A 4,938-nucleotide genomic window follows, 5' to 3' on the forward strand; every position below is an offset into this window, starting at 1 on the left:
TTGTTTTGACCCAAATCTGAAAAAACGGAAAGGGGTTAGCCTTGGTGTTTTTTCAAAAATCCACCGAAAACTTCACGTCTCCAATTCCGGTTTAAACCGGTTTGGAGGTTCGAGAGGCTGCTGAAACCGGCCCCAACCGGTTTGAAACAGGAATATCCCGGCGATTTCCGGCTAAAACCGGACATTTTTGTTTTGACCCAAATCTGAAAAAACGGAAAGGGGTTAGCCTAGGTGTTTTTTCAAAAATCGTCCGAAAACTTCACGTCTCCAATTCCGGTTTAAACCGGTTTGGAGGTTCGAGAGGCTGCTGAAACCGGCCCCAACCGGTTTGAAACAGGAATATCCCGGCGATTTCCGGCTAAAACCGGACATTTTTGTTTTGGCCCAAATCTAAAAAAACGGAAAGGGGTTAGCCTTGGTGTTTTTTCAAAAATCGACCGAAAACTTCACGTCTCCAATTCCGGTTTAAACCGGTTTGGAGGTTCGAGAGGCTGCTGAAACCGGCCCCAACCGGTTTGAAACAGGAATATCCCGGCGATTTCCGGCTAAAACCGGACATTTTTGTTTTGGCCCAAATCTAAAAAAACGGAAAGGGGTTAGCCTTGGTGTTTTTTCAAAGATCGACCGAAAACTTCACGTCTCCAATTCTGGTTTAAACCGGTTTGGAGGTTCGAGAGGCTGCTGAAACCGGCCCCAACCGGTTTGAAACAGGAATATCCCGGCGATTTCCGGCTAAAACCGGACATTTTTGTTTTGGCCCAAATCTGAAAAAACGGAAAGGGGTTAGCCTTGGTGTTTTTTCAAAAATCGACCGAAAATTTCACGTCGCCAATTCCGGTCAGCAAAGTCGTCTGAAAGTCATACCTGATGGACTGATGAGACCTTTTTGGTCGGTCATCTGTCTGCAGCTTCCGCAATTCATATTATTGGCGCCACTTTGCTTATGCTAATATATTGTTGTACAAACAACTAAATAAAATGACCTATTTCGCAAGGATAAAATTGTTTGGGAAATAAAAGCCAACTAAAACCTTACAAAAATTGGCTGTAACATTTGTAAGAAACTGTACAATAACCTTTTTTGTGTTACCATTAAATTAAAAATTCCTACCCTCCTATCCTCACCAACTCTACACTTTTCACACTCGTATCACTTTATTACTTATATATGATGATCTTAATGTACGGCATACTCTACATAGCATCAAACAACAGTTGCAAACTACACTAGAAACAGGATTGGATTCTAAAAGTGCAACACTTTTACAGTCGTTCATGAGCAAGGTTGGGTATTATAAAGCGCAGTATTACTATATTGACATTGACGCTTTCATAAATCTGACCTCGCAAATTAGCAAGCATTTCAAACAAACTCGATTGGTTGTGGGTTTACAAGCCAATACACTCCAAAACAAAGGGCCAAATTCGGTTTCGTGCCAAGGACACAATTCGTAAATTTATCGTCATGACAGAAAATCACCAGGCAAATTTTGTGCAACAAACAGCAAATTATGAAACGAACTTACAAGATGGGATAATTTTTTCACACGAAAATAAGCAAATGAAAAGACGAAAGCCACACTTGTGCTAACGAAAGAATTAAACCCGGGTGAATTTTTGTGATGTTGTTAATTCAGAGGTCACGCCGTATCCCTTGCATGCAAGTGTGACGATTGGTCAGTTGAGGTCACGTGCTCGACGTCCGTTTGAAGTTTTGGCGCACACATCTGGTAAAACCATCCCATCCAACATGCTTCATAAGATTAGACTTCACCAGCATAACAATAAAATAAAAAAAAATTGGGTGGTTAGGGTCATACTCGGCAGGGCCAGTCCAATTTTTGGCATGCAGGGGGGTCCACTTTCGGTAATGAACTGGTTTAAGAAACAATAAACCATAAAACAAAGGGTTTGGTTTCAGTTAACTGAGGCTTGGTTTCTGGTCGGAAACCTCCAAGCATCTTTAAAAGAGCACTCATGTTGCAGAGCGATAAAAAATCACCGCAAACCAACGACATTGTTCACAAATGTGAAAATCCCACACTTTCTAAAATAACTTTAAAGACCTTCCGGACATGAACATAAATGGCGGCAAACTAAACAAACATAAAAGGCAAGCAAACCCAAAGGCGAGCTTTTATTGATATAATTGCTAAGCTTCGTGCTGGCAAGCAGACAGCGAAACGAGATCAAAGCGGCAGAATCAAGTGGCGGCGACGGGCGGCGATTCGGCGGGGATAAGAATTGCAACAAGCCGCCGATTAGTCGTGAACGAACCGATGTTTGATGCAATGTTGGAAACCCTTCCATCCCACGTGGTTGTCGTTCTTGGTTAGCTGAGCGTGCAGTGACGGGAAAACACAAGCAAGTGGATTAATGAAAGAACAACAGGCACTAGCAAATAATGTAAAAAAGCTGTTGTAAGCCACAAACAAGTATTACATCTACAATATTAGCAAGCACTTTACATAATTAAAAATAACTCCTAATCACTTGAATACAGCCAGTGCTCCACACACGGTCAACGTTAAAATAAAATATCACCATTTCTGGTAGTTCACAGACTAGCTTGCTTGTTACACCAGGGTTATAGGCACATGGTAATGGTTGTGGATAATACGTTAACATGCACATCATGCTCTACGCCATACTGAAATACCACTGTGATTATCGTGCAATGAAATAAAACGAAATGAAAAAATAAACAAAACTAACAGAGGTCGATACGACATGCAAAAACGTAAAATGAAACGTAAAGCGAAATAATCAGCAAATAAGGCGAGGTCTCTGGTTCTGATTCGAATTTGGCAGATCCACGTGTGGCGAAAAAGAGCTTACGGCAAACTTGGCGGGAAAACGATATTACGTCAATCGTTGAATCTCTACAGTGGGGGTTCCCCAATTGATATGAGATCGAGTAATTCGAAGCGACACAAAGGTTCGAAAGCGTCGTAGCGTCGAATCTCATGCGATTCACGAACTTCTTGGCGGTTTACCGTGGGTTGTTATGGGAACAACACGGTTTTAAAGTAATTAAAGGAAGATTAATGAGTGGAAAAATCTTAGCCAATATGGTTCGTCGAATCTGTTTCTACCGAAAAAAAATCCACCGAAAACTTCACGTCTCCAATTCCGGTTTAAACCGGTTTGGAGGTTCGGGAGGCTGCTGAAACCGGCCCCAACCGGTTTGAAACAAGAATATCCCGGCGATTTCCGGCTAAAACCGGACATTTTTGTTTTGACCCAAATCTGAAAAAACGGAAAGGGGTTAGCCTTGGTGTTTTTTCAAAAATCCACCGAAAACTTCACGTCTCCAATTCCGATTTAAACCGGTTTGGAGGTTCGGGAGGCTGCTGAAACCGGCCCCAACCGGTTTGAAACAAGAATATCCTGGCGATTTCCGGCTAAATCCGGACATTTTTGTTTTGACCCAAATCTGAAAAAACGGAAAGGGGTTAGCCTTGGTGTTTTTTCAAAAATCCACCGAAAACTTCACGTCTCCAATTCCGGTTTAAACCGGTTTGGAGGTTCGAGAGGCTGCTGAAACCGGCCCCAACCGGTTTGAAACAGGAATATCCCGGCGATTTCCGGCTAAAACCGGACATTTTTGTTTTGACCCAAATCTGAAAAAACGGAAAGGGGTTAGCCTAGGTGTTTTTTCAAAAATCGTCCGAAAACTTCACGTCTCCAATTCCGGTTTAAACCGGTTTGGAGGTTCGGGAGGCTGCTGAAACCGGCCCCAACCGGTTTGAAACAAGAATATCCTGGCGATTTCCGGCTAAAACCGGACATTTTTGTTTTGACCCAAATCTGAAAAAACGGAAAGGGGTTAGCCTTGGTGTTTTTTCAAAAATCCACCGAAAACTTCACGTCTCCAATTCCGGTTTAAACCGGTTTGGAGGTTCGAGAGGCTGCTGAAACCGGCCCCAACCGGTTTGAAACAGGAATATCCCGGCGATTTCCGGCTAAAACCGGACATTTTTGTTTTGACCCAAATCTGAAAAAACGGAAAGGGGTTAGCCTAGGTGTTTTTTCAAAAATCGTCCGAAAACTTCACGTCTCCAATTCCGGTTTAAACCGGTTTGGAGGTTCGAGAGGCTGCTGAAACCGGCCCCAACCGGTTTGAAACAGGAATATCCCGGCGATTTCCGGCTAAAACCGGACATTTTTGTTTTGGCCCAAATCTAAAAAAACGGAAAGGGGTTAGCCTTGGTGTTTTTTCAAAAATCGACCGAAAACTTCACGTCTCCAATTCCGGTTTAAACCGGTTTGGAGGTTCGAGAGGCTGCTGAAACCGGCCCCAACCGGTTTGAAACAGGAATATCCCGGCGATTTCCGGCTAAAACCGGACATTTTTGTTTTGGCCCAAATCTAAAAAAACGGAAAGGGGTTAGCCTTGGTGTTTTTTCAAAGATCGACCGAAAACTTCACGTCTCCAATTCTGGTTTAAACCGGTTTGGAGGTTCGAGAGGCTGCTGAAACCGGCCCCAACCGGTTTGAAACAGGAATATCCCGGCGATTTCCGGCTAAAACCGGACATTTTTGTTTTGGCCCAAATCTGAAAAAACGGAAAGGGGTTAGCCTTGGTGTTTTTTCAAAAATCGACCGAAAATTTCACGTCGCCAATTCCGGTCAGCAAAGTCGTCTGAAAGTCATACCTGATGGACTGATGAGACCTTTTTGGTCGGTCATCTGTCTGCAGCTTCCGCAATTCATATTATTGGCGCCACTTTGCTTATGCTAATATATTGTTGTACAAACAACTAAATAAAATGACCTATTTCGCAAGGATAAAATTGTTTGGGAAATAAAAGCCAACTAAAACCTTACAAAAATTGGCTGTAACATTTGTAAGAAACTGTACAATAACCTTTTTTGTGTTACCATTAAATTAAAAATTCCTACCCTCCTATCCTCACCAACTCTACACTTTTCACA

This window comes from Ascidia mentula, chromosome 8 (assembly GCF_947561715.1).
Source record: "Ascidia mentula chromosome 8, kaAscMent1.1, whole genome shotgun sequence".
Classification (NCBI taxonomy): domain Eukaryota; kingdom Metazoa; phylum Chordata; class Ascidiacea; order Phlebobranchia; family Ascidiidae; genus Ascidia; species Ascidia mentula.